Below are 17,406 nucleotides of genomic sequence, written 5' to 3' on the forward strand. Positions count from 1 at the left end.
ATGGTGCCGATCAGGATCCTGTAAAAACCGGGTACGAACCGTCGGACGGAGCATATTCTCCGTCCGACGCGAACCCGGTCGTCAAAACTTACAAACATGGAATTACGATTCGCACGGAAACTCCATTTCCGTACGATTCGTACAAAACCCCGACCGAAGAAAAGAAACATACAAATGCGATCCGGGAAAGCGCCGACGTGACGTCGGGACGCACGCAGCCTGCCATTCACGAACCAGGAATTACGATTCGCACCGACGTCATCCCGCACGGTGAATATTTTCCGGCTGCTAAAAACTGCCGGGAAATCAGGACGACGCGAACAAGGAGTACCTGTACGCGACGGACAGATATGGACCCGAACCTACGTGTCATCCCGGCCCTCATAGCAGTCGACCTCCTCTACAGGTAGCGACGCAGACGCCGCAGAAGGTCAGAACAACAAAGGGAGGGGAGAGGGGGGGGGCAGGACCAGGGGCAGGCCACAAAACCCCCACCAAAGTCACACAGCACACATGCCCTGGACATACCTGACCCCCAGGCCCTGGTCACTACGAGGGGATGGGGGCGTGTCCAGCAAAGCCATCGTCCGCCACAACCGAAGTGCTTGACGACGCGAACCGGCAACACAACAATACAGGTACGTCCCGTACCCACGCCTTAAGAGCGCGGGTACGAGTCGTACCCCGCCCACACCTACGTCATCCCAACAATGGCGGGACGGCTGTACCCACGTGGCAAAGGCCTGGGTACGGCCCGCACAAGCATCACATAGCGTGGGGACGGATATGGACGGACCGTACCCCCACCCCCGTATGCATTGAGCGTACCCCCAACCCCAACAGTGTAAGTACGACCCGTACCCTCACCCACGTACATATGGAGCATACCCCCACCCCAACAGTGTAAGTACGACCCGTACCCTCACCCGCGTATGTATGGAGCGTACCCCCCACCCCAACAGTGTAAGTACGACCTGTACCCTCACCCGCGTACGTATGGAGCGTACCCCCCACCCCAACAGTGTAAGTACGACCCGTACCCTCACCCGCGTACGTATGGAGCGTACCCCCCACCCCAACAGTGTAGGTACGACCCGTACCCTCACCCGCGTACGTATGGAGCGTACCCCCACCCCAACAGTGTAAGTACGACCCGTACCCTCACCCGCGTACATATGGAGCGTACCCCCACCCCAACAGTGTAAGTACGTCCCGTACCCTCACCCGCATACGTATGGAGCGTACCCCCCACCCCAACAGTGTAAGTACGACCCGTACCCTCACCCGCATACGTATGGAGCGTACCCCCCACCCCAGCAGTGTAGGTACGACCCGTACCCTCACCCGCGTACGCATGGAGCGTACCCCCCACCCCAACAGTGTAAGTACGACCCATACCCTCACCCGCGGACGTATGGAGCGTACCCCCACCCCAACAGTGTAAGTACGACCCGTACCCTCACCTGCGTACGTATGGAGCGTACCCCCACCCGTGTATGTTCTAAGCGTACATATCGTGAAATAGGAGGGGTGGGTGCAGAGTCCTCCCAGCAGTGCCCAGACACAGGAGGGGTGTGTGCAGAGTCCTCCCAGCAGTGCCCAGACACAGGAGGGGTGGGTGCCTATCACTCCCAGCAGTGCCCAGACACTGGAGGGGTGTGTGGAGAGTCCTCCCAGCAGTGCCCAGACGCAGGAGGGGTGTGTGAAGAGTCCTCCCAGCAGTGCCCAGACACAGGAGGGGTGGGTGCAGAGTCCTCCCAGCAGTGCCCAGACATAGGAGGGGTGGTTGCAGAGTCCTCCCAGCAGTGCCCAGACATAGGAGGGGTGGGTGCAGAGTCCACCCAGCAGTGCCCAGACATAGGAGGGGTGGGTGCAGAGTCCTCCCAGCAGTGCCCAGACATAGGAGGGGGACGTGCAGAGTCCACCCAGCAGTGCCCAGACATAGGAGGGGTGGGTGCCTATCACTCCCAGCAGTGCCCAGACACAGGAGGGGTGGGTGCAGAGTCCTCCCAGTAGTGCCCAGACATAGGAGGGGTGGGTGCAGAGTCCTCCCAGCAGTGCCCAGACATAGGAGGGGTGGGTGCAGAGTCCACCCAGCAGTGCCCAGACATAGGAGGGGTGGGTGCCTATCACTCCCAGCAGTGCCCAGACACAGGAGGGGTGGGTGCAGAGTCCTCCCAGCAGTGCCCAGACATAGGAGGGGTGGGTGCCTATCACTCCCAGCAGTGCCCAGACACAGGAGGGGTGGGTGCAGAGTCCTCCCAGCAGTGCCCAGACATAGGAGGGGTGGGTGCCTATCACTCCCAGCAGTGCCCAGACACAGGAGGGGTGGGTGCAGAGTCCTCCCAGCAGTGCCCAGACACAGGAGGGGTGGGTGCCTATCACTCCCAGCAGTGCCCAGACACAGGAGGGGTGGGTGCAGAGTCCTCCCAGCAGTGCCCAGACATAGGAGGGGTGGGTGCAGAGTCCTCCCAGCAGTGCCCAGACATAGGAGGGGTGGGTGCAGAGTCCTCCCAGCAGTGCCCAGACATAGGAGGGGTGGGTGCAGAGTCCTCCCAGCAGTGCCCAGACATAGGAAGGGTGGGTGCCTATCACTCCCAGCAGTGCCCAGACACAGGAGGGGTGGGTGCAGAGTCCTCCCAGCAGTGCCCAGACACAGGAGGGGTGGGTGCCTATCACTCCCAGCAGTGCCCAGACACAGGAGGGGTGGGTGCAGAGTCCTCCCAGCAGTGCCCAGACATAGGAGGGGTGGGTGCAGAGTCCTCCCAGCAGTGCCCAGACATAGGAGGGGTGGGTGCAGAGTCCTCCCAGCAGTGCCCAGACACAGGAGGGGTGGGTGCAGAGTCCTCCCAGCAGTGCCCAGTCACAAGAGTGGTGGGTGCCTAACACTCACAGCAGTGCCCCTGCAAAGAAAAGGGTGGAGTACCCACAGATCCTATGCCCACAAATGTCAGTCAGGTGCACAAAGATCCTGCAGTACATGTACCACATGTGTGCGAGGCTGGGAGTATACACATGCACACAGCCTAAAAGGGAACATGTCCACATGAAGTCATGTCAACAGACTACATACACAAGTACAGTGATCACCAAGGATGCCACGAATGATGCAGGTGGAGACATCGCTCTGCATGCATGTGCAAAGTTGAAGGAGTCCGTCACACCCCCAGCTGATGTAGACACAGCTCAGCACCACATAGTGGAAACACCCTGCAGGGAAGATGTCAGGGTACACAGAGGAAGGAACACACCTTGGGACAATTTCACCATGCAGTAACTGCTTACATGAACAAAGACACTTAGCTAACACCTTGTGATGGCACACAGATACCAGGGTCCCCACTATGACCAGCACACTACTAAATTTCCCACACACCCAACACATGTTCACCACCCAAAATCATGTAGCAGCCCCACCAACAGCAATACCACAAAAGCTGTAGTGATCTAAGGAAAAAGAAAACAATTGGCTTTATTCAGCATTACGAAAAAATTTGTGAGTGGATAAAGTTCAATATTTACAAAGCCCATAGGGCAGTCCATGAGTCAAAGCTGGATGGGGGACACAGTGGGACGCGTGTCCCCTAGCTTGCCTGCACAGTCAGACTCCTTCGTCTTCCACAGCGGGGAGGGCATCATTTGGGGGCGAAGTACCAGGCACCGCAGGGACATGTTTGCGAAGGGTAGGCGTCGTGGGTGCAGGGATGGAGGACTCCACCACAGGGGGTGGGTCAGGGCCAAAGGCGGAGGTCAGGATCTCGCTGCACACCTTAGCAAGGTCCTCCAGCGTCTCCCCTGCACCCGAAGGAACCACAGGCCCCAAGGAGGGGGGGGGGCGGAGGGAAGGGTGGCAGCGCCACTGGGGGAGGATGTGGATAGGGGGGGGACACAACCACCCTGACCGGCGACTCCCTTGACCGCTTGCGGGGTGGTGTCACAGTGGGGCTCAGGGACAGAGCGGCCATGAAGGAGTCCTTGCCGGATATGTGGCCAGGAGAGCTGAGGGGAGGGGATTTGGAGGGAGTGGATTGGGTGGAATGCGGACTCCCACTCTGGTTGCATGACTTGCGTTTGCCCCCCGACCCAGTGGGTGTGCCTACTTCACCCTGTGTGTGCGTGCCAGGAGGTGTGCGTATGACCTTCCCTGCTGGTGTGGTGCCTGTGTCTGTTGTGGTGTGTGCATGCGTACGTCTGGGTGTACATGGGACAGGCATGGGAGTGGGAAGTGTGGATGGGGCAGGGGTAGGGGGAGGGACGTAGCGCTGCAGGAGACCCACTGCTGCAGTCAGTGTTGAGTCTATGGACCTCAGCAACTGGCGTTGGTCAGCCTGCGATGAAAAAATGCCCTCCAAGTATGCCTCCATGTTGTGCAGCACTTGGCTGTGGCCATGTAGGACATTAAGGATCGCAGCCTGACCAACCTGCAACTGCCGCTGGATGTCCACAGACTCAGCATTGGCGGCAGCAGTGGAGACAGGGGCAGGGGGTGCGGTGCCTGGCAGGAAGGAGACATGTGGTGACCGGGCACGCTGGGAAGGGACACGAGCAAGTGGGAGGCGGCTGTTGGCAATGGAGGGGGCGGGCTGAGATGTTGTGCCGCTGTCAGCTGCTGGAGCAGCCTCCGCCCACTCGGAGAGATCATCCTCGGACCCGTCAGCTTCATATTCAGTCGTGCCAGTGGACAGGTCCTCGGCCTCACTCTCCTCCGCCTCAGTACCACTCAATGTGCCAGGCACGATGTCAACGCTGGCACTGGTGCTCGGTCCCTCCGCTCCGTCTGTGCTCATGTCTCCCTCCGTGTCCCCCGACGATGCTGTGGGCAAGGTGAAGAGACAGCAATTAATCACACACCTGTATACATATGTCACATGAGTCCAATCTCCATAGGTTACAGTGCATAGCCTGCAAAGAAAGATCTGTAACACTTACAAAACAAGGTACAGATGTAGGGCATGCAACACACAGTTGGTTGACCCACCATGCCAATGAAAATCCATGGAGAGCATGACACAATAGCAAATTACATGAAATGGAGTTTGACATAGGAGCCAGGCCCTGGGGACAATCCAGCACTGCATCTGCACCACACAGCGTTGCCGAAAAAAGGGATGAGCAGGGACCATCTCCATGAACTTGAGGCACATGCTGCATAGGTAATACTGAGAACATGCCCACCATGACTGGCTCACTGCACCTTGAGTGTATGTCCAGACAAACATCACACACTGGCCAGACCTAGCAAGGAGAATTCTGGTTTTGACATGTAGGCTTGGCCCGCACCAACCACCCCCTACATGAGACAATTTGTTGAGACACAGGTGGCACTTACATCTCTTAGTCTGGGTGAAATACACAGGGGCTGCATAAATGCAAGATTGGACGCCAAATACCCAAGGTGCACCTGTCCAAATAATCATGTACAAATGTCCACCATCAGATTATTGTAACAAGACACACAGGCACTGGCCACCGTGAGTATGAACAAGGACAATCAGGTCAGGGTGTACAGTGGACACTTGTACTACATTTTACGTCATTAGACATGGCGCCAGGGGACAATGGCACAGAGCACAACCTATGCTGTAGACACTGAGAGTGTCCACGTTTTGTGATGACACACATGACACCTATGAACATATGCCCCAGGGGACAGCAGTGGCCACACAACTCCATGGTCCTGAATGGGAATGACTGCAACACACGCCACCATCCCTGCACTATGTGTATCGCACACTCATGCACATCATGTCACAGGCCACAACATAGGACATGCGCGCTGTAAGGCCTGACACTTGAGAGACTAACACCCATGTCTGGACTCAGCATCAGTGCCAACTGACATGGAACCCACATGCACTGAACTGGACAGGGCACAGGCAAGGTCCCCAAACCTGTTAGACACCACCCCCACACATGATGCTACAGGCATAGTTCACGTGGAGAAAGCGCCAGCCTACATTACCTTGTGAAAGAGTGACTACACACAGACCAGGGAACACATTACAAGGAGGGGAAGGGAGGCAGGAGAGCACAGCTATACTGTGGGTAACTGGATCTGCACAGCACCTTTAAACCCTGGCAGTGTATCCATGCAACTGTGCACTTACAAATGCTGGTGACACACAACAAACACACATGTACCTACCCCCTTCCTGCTGCTGCTTCTCCTGTAAGCGCCTCTCCAAGTCTGGAAATACCACCGCCAGCACACGCTTGTGGATGTGGGTCAGACGGTGGCGCCCCCGGTTCTTATGGGTCTCAGGTGAGTCCCCCAGCAGGACCCGTGCGATCCTCCGCATCCAGCACCGGATATCCTGCCAGCGTTTCCTCACCTGGGCCAGGCGCCGCTTGCGACCATCCGCACTCCACACGGCACTGACGGCGGTCAGCCATATCTGCTTCTTGGCAGAGGCGCCTACCTGTGAGGATGAACAAGTGACACTACATCAATACATCAGGCACATGTAACAGAGAGACATATTAGAACAAATGTGCTGTTTACAACAAGGCATAGTATTAGTATGCATCCAACGCATTGCACCTTTGTCATAGGGACATGATCCTCTGGGGAAGGGCAAAAGCAGTACGTGCCATTGAAAGTACACAGGTGGAATGAGGGCAACAACACAATCAATGATCCAGGCTCACACTGTGCATCAGAAGGTACACCAGGATAATGTGCAGCACCTCTAAGCAGTCACATGCCACAGGCCACTGACGCTACCGCAGCAGAGTACACAGACACACACAGGCACAGGACATTCACCTGCCATTGACAAATGCTGCGACAAACCTCACTCTGCACATGTGCCACTAGACGGGGGGGCTCACAGGTGTGGGGCTGGCTCTGCACGTCAGACACACAGCACTGCTCCCTGCACACATCACATGGGCAGGGTATATCCATCCCTCATGCAGCTGGGGTGCTACACTCCACATATGCACCCACCCACATGACAGGGGACTTACACACACACACCGATGTCCAGGGTACGAACACATCATGTGGACACTCTCAGCACAGGTACACAGAACTAACACACATCTGTGGGTACAGTCACCTGTCACACTGGGGTGACCACATAATCACATGAGGACTGCAGAGGCTACATTCCCAGGAGGACAAGACAGGCAGAATGTGGCATGCACCATGCAGTGATTGTCACAGTCAACACAATGCAAGTGAGGACGGCAGACATGCACCACAGCATGCACTGGCTGGGAGACATCAGGCATTCCCCCCCCCGGGACCCCCCCTACAGTACATAGCATGTGTGCCACACCTGGACACAATGCCAGAAGTCACACTCACAAAAAAGGGACACAGTCTGTGCTGGTGGACTCTGCACTCACCTGATACCCTGGTCGCCCATACAGCATGGGGTACTGTGGGAGGATCACATCCAGCAAAGCCAGGTTCTCCTCCAGGGTGAAGGGCTGTGACCTCTCCACAGACCTTGACATGGTTCCAGGGAATCAGTAGCAGCAGCTGGGTCGTGGAATACAAAGATGTGCAGGCAAGTGCTCCCTCATGGGACCTGGCTGCCTTATATCTGCCTTGCTGGCCTGTTTCATGCACAGGAGTACAGAGTGATTGGTCACTCACATTTGCATCCTATGTTTCCTCCAATCCCTTCAAACCTAGCACAGTCAGTGGGTTCTCATTGTGGTTTTTTTCTTCAGCATGATGCCAACTCCTGAAGCACATTGCAACAAAGTAGATTCATTCAAACTGACTACTGCTGTCACCTGCTTCCAAATATTCAAACTTTAAACTTGGTCTCCATGACAACCAGCATGCATGTAGGCCTTTATACTTGTCCCTCATGTGTCCCCTATGTAATTTGGAGCTTCACACACAGGTACGGTGCGTTCCGGGGCCCTAGGGCACCCCAAATGCATAGCAACGGCCTGTACAGACTTGTGTACGCTCCGTATCACTATGGGTGTTCTCGCGTATGCGTACTCATAGTGGTACGGCCCGTACACACGCCTGTACGCTCACTATCACTATGGGTGTTCTCGCGTATGCGTACTCATAGTGGTACGGCCCGTACACACGCCTGTACGCTCACTATTACTATGGGTGTTCTCGCGTATGCGTACTCATAGTGATAGTGAGCGTACAGGCGTGTGTACGGTCCGTACCACTATGAGTACGCATACGCGAGAACACCCATCGTGGTACGGACCGTACACACGCCTGTACGCTCACTATCACTATGAGTACGCATACGCGAGAACACCCATAGTAATAGTGAGCGTACAGGCGTGTGTACGGGCCGTACCACTATGAGTACGCATACGCGAGAACACCCATAGTGGTACGGCCCGTACACGCCTGCGTACGCTCACTATCACTATGGGTACAAATACGGCAGCACTCCCATAGTGATAGGGAATGTACACAGGCCCTCTTAGCTAAAGTACGGTGCCTTTCACACATCACAGTGGTGACAGGCAGCACACAGGAAGGAATAGGGCTGACATACTTGTCCATGGATGGACATCAAGCCATTGTCTGGGCAGTACTACATGTGTGGGGCACAGGTGTGAAAGGCTGTGATGTGGCAACTCACTCCTGAGTCGAGAAGGCACCAGATGTATGATGAGATGTGTACAGATGTTATGTGTGACGGTGCAATGTGTGCCGGGCATGCCCTTGACTCCTTTGACATGTGTGCATGTCGTACTGCACACTTGGGATGAGCGTCACTGGCATGGGACGGTCAACAACACACGCAAGTGTCCCCTGATGCTCGCTACAGGGGTTACCACACGAGACAGGTCACTACCCACGGTGCACCATGTGACTATGTCATGTATGTGTGGGGGGTTCACATTGGGTTGATGTTGGTGCTCCCTCAAAAGCATCAGCTGTTGCAGCAACCAACATGTGTCTGTGTGTAGATTGACATGGCACACTGTTCCGCACACCAGGCCACATGTGGTACCCGATGTGAGGTGCGTATGTATGCATGGGACACAGAGTAGCGTAACAAGGACATGTCTCCATCCTCACTATGAATGTGTGGTGAGTCATCACATGTACAACTTCATGGCAAGGTGTGTGGCCTGTCCTAGTGTAATGTCATGTGACCTGTGGCTCTAGTGTTCCGCTACCAGTGTCTGCAATCGACATCCTACTTCTGCTGATGTGTGGATGTATGTCACTCCTGTCTTGCGTCTGGCTGTTCACTTACACTGGGACACAGCTAGTCCCATGCCATGGCATGTGGAGGTTCACAATCTCCGTGTGTAGCTGGGTCTTGGTAGGAGTGTCAACTGGCAGCCATACGTGTTCAGGGCATGTAGCACATACCTGACTCCGTATGTAGCATATGTGTATTGACAGATTAACATGTGCTCAGTACATATAAATTGTTGTTGTAGTGCACTCACTCTTCCTTGTCACTTCCAAATTACTGCAGAGCGCCGCCTCTTCCCCGACCAATTCCGGACTTGGCTGCCATGCGGGAGAATGACTGTATCCGATGCTACTGCTTCCCCCAACGGTTGATTCTGGAGTTGACGGCGAGACTGGCACCACACCTGCAACCGCTGCACAGGTATCCTACGGCACTGACACCCAAGCTGAAGGTAATGGCAGCCCTACATTTTCTGGCCATGGGTACCTTTCAAAATACCATAGCTCATGTTGGTGGCATGTCCCAGAGCATGTTCTGCCGTGTGCTGCATGATTTCTTAGAGGCCATGTTGCTTCACCTGGATGAGTTCATCCATTTCCCAACCCCTGAAATGTTGATAGGGTCAAGCATGGATTCTATGCCCTGGGAGGGATGCCCCATGTCATTGGGTCCATAGATGGGACACATGTGGCTTTGGTACCACCACAGGCACAGGAGGTAGCGTACAGGAATCGCAAGCACTACCACTCCATCAATGCCCTTGTGGTGTGTCTATCCAACATGGTGATTTCACATGTCTGTGCTCGTTTTCCAGGATCAGCACACGATGCCTACATCATGAGGCGTAGCAGGGTGCCTGAAATGATGACGCAGCTGCGCAACGAACGAGCATGTGTTGTTGGTGGGTACACTCTGTCTGTCCTGTATTTTGCGTAGACTTCCAGCACGACCGCTTCTACTGTCCTACTTATGTCCATGTGCTTTCCATGTAGGGGACGCTGGCTATCCAAACATGCCATGGCTGATCACACCTCTCCGCAACCCCATCACGCCAGCCCAGCTCCGCTACAACACTGCCCATGGCCGGACAAGGCGAGTGATAGAGAGGACATTTGGCCTCCTGAAGAGCCGATTCCGATGCCTCCACAAGACCGGCGGCGCCCTCCCATATGCCCCGGCGAAGGTCTGCAAAATCTTCATGGTCTGCTGCATGCTGCACAACATGGCAGTTGAGAAAGCTGTGCCACTCATCCTGGATCAAGATGATCAGGACCATCCACCCGTGGAGGACGAAGGGCTTGGCAATGTGGCTAGTGATGTGGAGGATGTGGAGCCGCAAGAGGACATCCGGACTCGGCTCATACGCGACTTCTTTGCTTAGTGGTGAGTACCAGTGTCTGAGTGTGCACGCATTGGTCCCCGCGTGGCATGTGTTGCGATATGTGTGTCCATCTGCATGTATGCCACGTGAGTCAGAGGTGTGTGTGGATGTGTCACTCGAGTGATGGTGCCAGTGATGAGTGTATTTCCCCAGTCATAATTGCGACCTAGCATGTTGTCATCCATACATGTGTCGAGTACATGCACATGCAAGTGGCTGTGCTTTTTGTGGCTGACTTCTTGTGTGTCTCTCTTCCCCAGGTACTTGCGCATGCCGTCTGCTGCTTGCATTGTTGTGGCACTGCTATTCCTCATGGACACGTCATCGTGTGCTGACTCAGCGTTACACGCACGGACACGTTTGGAAGTCTCCTTAGGGTAAGGGATGCATCAGGGGTGTATTGGGTGTGGCAGTTGTTCACGATGTATGCACACTGCCCCTGTCGATGTTTGGTTCCTCTGCAGACATGTCGCATCACCATGGTACACATGACATGCAGATGGTCAGACTTGTTGACAGTCATCAGTGATGGGATTGTGGAATGTGATGATGGCATCAATGTGTGTTACACTGCCCTCGGACACATACGGTTTGCATTGGCTTGACATGGTGTGGGACTTCCACATCGGCGGATCAATGGTGTATGGCAGTCTCTCCGTGAGCAGCAGGGGGTGTTTAGCTGTTAGCCGACACTTGTGTGCCAGTTCCATGGCTATCACGCATTTGTGCTGCAGAAGGGGGGTGCCAGTGTTGGACCCACATGTTACTCCACATGACCTGTTCATGTGTAGTCCGAGTTGCCTCTGCAATCCCGAATACATGACTAATAAAGGTGTCCCTATGCCTCCAAGGTGCCTCTTCTCAGTCAATGCTGGTGTGTTGCCATGGGGCATACGGCATGTCTGGCATGGTTTACCGTGATAGTGGCTATGTGTCTATGGGTAGAGTAGCAAGATGCAAGCTGTTTGTGTGGGATTAGACTGTGTATTGTGCATGATGTCCATGACTGTGTGGGTATTGTGACATGTGCCATCCCCATGCATCCAACGTTGGCCAGGCCACCATTCTCTGCATCCACCTGACTCAAGCTTGCAGGACATGGTTCTGCCACCGGTCCACACATACCTGGGTGCCCCCCAGGACACTCCACATGATCCCTGACCTCTGCGCATGGCTGTCGCTGTACTCAATATGTCTGTCGGCACGGTTGTGCGGCCCCCCCCCTCAGCTGGTTGGGCCCATCACGGGTGTGTATGGTGCTCCATGTCTGTCTTGCCTAATACACTGTGACCCATGTGTGTCCTGTGCCAGACTCAGGCCCCAGGGTGTGAATGAGAACTCAGGCATGGTTAGACGTTACAAGACACATGTAAGGTAATAATGCAACCAGTAGGCATCTCCTCTTCATGGTGTGACTTTTTATTTTTGTTGGGGGGGGGGGGGGGGTTTGACATGAGGGGCTTTCCGGGTGTGTGGAATCCAAAGTTCACTAGGGGAGTTGGTGTCCTTGCCATTTGAAATCCTCAGAGTCCATGCCACAGTCTTTGTCAGCATTGGTCAGACAGTGACCAGCAAGTCCATTTGGCAGAGAATGTCTTTTGATGCTGTGCTGCTGTTGCTCCAGTGGGCCAGGTGCCAGGCCAGGTGTCCTGGGAGATGGTGCTGTAGCGCCGACCCTCACGGTCTTTTCCGTGGACGACCCGCCCTCCTACGAGGACCCTCAGAAGCAGGCCGTGACGATGTTTGGGATGCTCCATCGGATGTTTCCTCCTCCTCCTCCTGATCCCTCCCTGTGGGTGGTGATGTTCTACGCCTGCTGGCACAGGGAGGGTTGCCCATGTTGTCGGCCATCCGACGGAGTGTACTGTGATTTCCCGTGAACACCGTCACGAGCTCAGCCTGTCTGTCCTCCATCCGCCGTTGGTGTTGCTGTAGACAGGCATGTTGCTCCGCATGTTGCTGGGCCTGCTGAGTCTTGATCTCCTCGAGGATGGACACAACCTGGGCCATGCCCGTGGTGTCCTGCCGGTATGTGTCCAGGATGTTTCGGACATGGGAATATACCGGTTCCCCAGTCAACTGGTCAGGCTCGCGCCTCCGCCGTCCTCCACTCCCACCACCCCTGCCCACTTGCACCTGGCATGCCCTTGTGGGCACATCGGGTCACCGGGACCCCTGAGGGGTGGCATTGGCGTTGTCGCCTGCCTCCTCCTGGGTGCCCGGGACACCGTGTCCCTCCTGGCCAGCCTGGCTGCATTGTGGTGGTGGGGCAGGGATCCTGGGTGTCTCCTGGGATGTGGCAGGAGTGGGGGTGGTGGTTGGCCCAGTTGTACCTGACGCAGGTGCTGCAGTTCGTTGGACACCAGAGGGGCCAGGTTGGTTGGGGTCGGGTTCGTGCACAGAGTGGTGAGAGTCGTCGCTGCCGGTGGGTCCTTCATCCTGCCGAGCCGGGTCCTGTGAGTCTTCCCCCCCAGTGTTGGGGGGTGATCCACGACGTTGACCTGTGTGTGAGAGAGACAATGTTAATTTTGTTCCATGCAACATCCATGTTTCATTCGTTTCAAAGTTGGCACATTTCCTCTGGGAATTTGGTTATGTCTTGCATTCCACTCACAAGGCACTTGTGCATGGGTATGTCCCTTGGGCACAGCTTTGGTGACTTTACCTATGTGTGGCACAGTCTTACTTGCTGCGTCAAGTGTGACTGCAGTCAGCCGTGGAGTGGCAGGTGTGGCGAGCCGTGCATTGGCGCCTTCCGTGTAGCACTGTACGTGGGCACATGGAGTTGTTCCACACACTTATATGATGCAGGTAGCTGTCGTTGTGCTTGTGCACAGGTTGTGACATGGCCCTGTGTTTTGCCATGGAGGAGAGGGGGGGTTCTGGCACTGGCCACCCTTGTCTACATGCATGCAGTCCACCTGCTGATGAGCAGACATTCCCACACACCAGAAGGCTGATTTGCTCTCCCTGTGTCTCCCTCCCTCTCTGTCCCCCTCTCCCTCCCTCTGTGTGTCAGCCTCCTCCCTCTGTCCGTGTCCCTGTGTCTCCCTGCCTCTCTGTCCCCCTCTCCCTCCCTCTGTGTGTCAGCCTCCTCCCTCTGTCCGTGTCCCTGTGTCTCCCTCCCTCTCTGTCCCCCTCTCCCTCCCTCTGTGTGTCAGCCTCCTCCCTCTGTCCGTGTCCCTGTGTCTCCCTCCCTCTCTGTCCCCCTCTCCCTCCCTCTGTGTGTCAGCCTCCTCCCTCTGTCCATGTCCCTGTGTCTCCCTCCCTCTCTGTCCCCCTCTCCCTCCCTCTGTGTGTCAGCCTCCTCCCTCTGTCCATGTCCCTGTGTCTCCCTCGCTCTCTGTCCCCCTCTCCCTCCCTCTGTGTGTCAGCCTTCTCCCTCTGTCCGTCTCCCTGTGTCTCCCTCCCTCTCTGTCCCCCTCTCCCTCCCTCTGTGTGTCAGCCTCCTCCCTCTGTCCGTGTCCCTGTGTCTCCCTCCCTCTCTGTCCCCTTCTCCCTCCCTCTCTGTGTCAGCCTCCTCCCTCTGTCCGTGTCCCTGTGTCTCCCTCCCTCTCTGTCCCCCTCTCCCTCCCTCTGTGTGTCAGCCTCCTCCCTCTGTCCGTGTCCCTGTGTCTCCCTCCCTCTCTGTCCCCCTCTCCCTCCCTCTGTGTGTCAGCCTCCTCCCTCTGTCCGTGTCCCTGTGTCTCCCTCGCTCTCTGTCCCCCTCTCCCTCCCTCTGTGTGTCAGCCTCCTCCCTCTGTCCGTCTCCCTGTGTCTCCCTCCCTCTCTGTCCCCCTCTCCCTCCCTCTGTGTGTCAGCCTCCTCCCTCTGTCCGTGTCCCTGTGTCTCCCTCCCTCTCTGTCCCCTTCTCCCTCCCTCTCTGTGTCAGCCTCCTCCCTCTGTCCGTGTCCCTGTGTCTCCCTCCCTCTCTGTCCCCCTCTCCCTCCCTCTGTGTGTCAGCCTCCTCCCTCTATCTGTGTCCCTGTGTCTCCCTCCCTCTCTGTCCCCCTCTCCCTCCCTCTGTGTGTCACCCTCTGTCACCTCAGCCCAGCTTACTATGCACAAACTGTTAGCAGATCTTTGAATGGCCCTTGGATTGTTGATGTGAGTTTGTTTCTGATCTCCAGGCACCCATTGGGTGTAGTGTGTGTGTCTGCACTGCTGCTGTGGTGGTGTGTGCTGCCACTCTTTCACAGTGTTGGCTGTTCATTAGCTGCTGTCATGTGCAAGAACGTGCCGTCACCCCCATGTGTTGATGCAAGGCGTCCGCTATTTGCTGGCAAGTCATTCCTGTGTTGGGACACACTGTTTGTCTGGCTGTGACCTAGGCCATATGGGCAGGGGGCATTGTTGTCTGCTTCTGAGTTGCACTATGTGATCTTTTGGGCCCACCCTCCCGCCATCCGGCTTACCGTGTCATGTGTTGGTGTCTTCTGTGGCCTGTGACTTGACATTGTCCAGCTGGGTGCATGGAGCATGGTGGCGCCAGTGGCATGTGCGTGTTCATGGAGTGTGGTTGAGTCATGCGATAGCTTGGGGTGGTTGCGTGCCTGTTTGTGAGTTTGGTTGTGGATGACGTTCCCCCCATGTGAGGTGAGTTGTTTGTGTACTCACCCGGCTCTCGGAGTCCATCTACTCCGTCCACTGCCACCACCGGCAGTATGGCCATCACCCTCTCCTCCCAGGGATGGTAGTGTACGGGTCTGCGGGCCGGCCCTCCTCCAGTGACGTTGGCCTGGTTGTGTTCATCGGTCATCTTGGCTCAGACCCTCCTCCGCAGATCGTACCACCTGGCTTGGCATTCCTGCTTGTTCCTTCTGGTGTCCGCAACAGCATTCACAGCATCGACGATCGTCTGCCACATGGCTGTTCTTGCTGAAGTGCTTGTCTGTCTGACCAATGTTCCAAAGAGGTGTGGCTCGACTCTGAGGATTTCATCGACAAGGACCTCCAACTCTCGGCTGGTGAACTTTGGATTCTTGTTAGTGGGCATGGTGAGGGGTGTGGGTGTGGGTGGTGGGGGGGGGTGTGGATGGTTGTGGGTGTGTGGGTGTGGTTGTGCAGGTGTGTGTGTGAATGTGATGAGGGGGTGTTTGTGAAGGTGTGTGTGTGAAGGTGTGCAAGTGTAAGGTGTGGTAAAGCTTCTAGTATGGTGCTGTAGGTTGTCTGTGGGGTCTGGCAGCAGTGAGTCTGTTGCAAAGGCTCATGGTTTGTGTGTGTGGGCCCTTTTTATTGGTCCATTGGTGGGTGTGGCTGTGTTTGAACTTTGGGTGGGTGTGTTATAAGGAGTGGTTGTGTTTTGGGCCTCTGTTTTTGTTTTTGGCAGTTGCAGGTCAGTGAATGTGTTGTTTTAGTGGTTGTTGGACATCTTTTTTGGCTTTGTGCCATTCGAATGGTGTATTCTTGTGTTGTTTCGGTTTGTCCTGGTTGTGTACGTGCGTTTTTAGCGTGTGTACGGTGTGTACATGGGCCATTTAGTTGTACAGTGCTGTCCTTGTGTGTGGCTTAGTACGACTCGTACATGCGCGATGTTGTGTGAAGGTGGTGATGTTGGGGCCTGGGGTGCGCTCCGTACTTAGAATGTTGGGGTGGGGGTACGCTCCATGCATACGCGGGTGGGGGTACGACTCTAACGTACACGGGTGTACATACACGGGGGTACAACACGTACACGGGTGTACATACAGGGGGGGTACGACTCTTACGTACACGGGTGTACATACACGGGGGGTACGACACGAACGTACACGGGTGTAAATACCGGGGGGGTACGACACGAACATACACGGGGGGTACGACACGTACACAGGTGTACATACACGGGGGGTACGACACGTACACGGGTGTACATACACGGGGGGTACAACACGTACACGGGTGTACATACACGGGGGTACGACACGAACGTACACGGGTGTAAATACCGGGGGGGTACGACACGAACGTACACGGGGGGTACGACACGTACATGGGTGTACATACACGGGGGGTACGACACGTACACGGGTGTACATACAGGGGGGGTACGACTCTAACGTACACGGGTGTACATACACGGGGGGTACAACACGAACGTACACGGGTGTAAATACCAGGGGGGTACGACACGAACGTACACGGGGGTACGACACGTACACGGGTGGACATACACGGGGGGTACGACACGTACACGGGTGTACATACAGGGGGGGTACGACTCTAACGTACACGGGTGTACATACACGGGGGGGTACGACACGTACACGGGTTTTACATACACGGGGGTACGACACGTACACGGGTGTACATACACGGGGGTACGACACGTACACGGGTGTACATACACGGGGGGTACGACACAAACGTACACGGGGGTACGACACGTACACGGGTGTACATACACGGGGGTACGACACGTACACGGGTGTACATACACGGGTGGGGGTGTACATACACAGGGGGGTACGACTCGAACGTACGGGGGCTGGGGGGAGTGTTGGGCGCGTATGCGGGCACATGTCTCCATAGTTGCTATGGGAGTTCGGTGCGGACGGTGTTTTTTCCATACGGTTGTAACATCGGACGCACGGGATGGATCGTGATTCCGCGGTCGGACTTCACTTTTCACATTTGCACGGTACATCGTCCGAGGACGTGTCGGACACATTTTCCGACACGAGGACGTGTGGGGAATAATTCCCAATGCGATTCGTATGGTCTTTTTCCCATGCGAATCGTAATTGGCAGTTTGTACGGCACTTGTACGATTCGTACAGTAAAAAGACCGGATACGAGTCGTACGGGGAATTTTTTTACCGGATCGTAATTGGCACCAATGTGTTACACATCTAGTTGTTGCCTCACTCTCGTAAATCCACTGAAACTATGAAAATGTCACACATAAGTAATCTGAAA

Source organism: Triturus cristatus, chromosome 7 (assembly GCF_964204655.1).
Source record: "Triturus cristatus chromosome 7, aTriCri1.1, whole genome shotgun sequence".
In the NCBI taxonomy this organism is placed as follows: domain Eukaryota; kingdom Metazoa; phylum Chordata; class Amphibia; order Caudata; family Salamandridae; genus Triturus; species Triturus cristatus.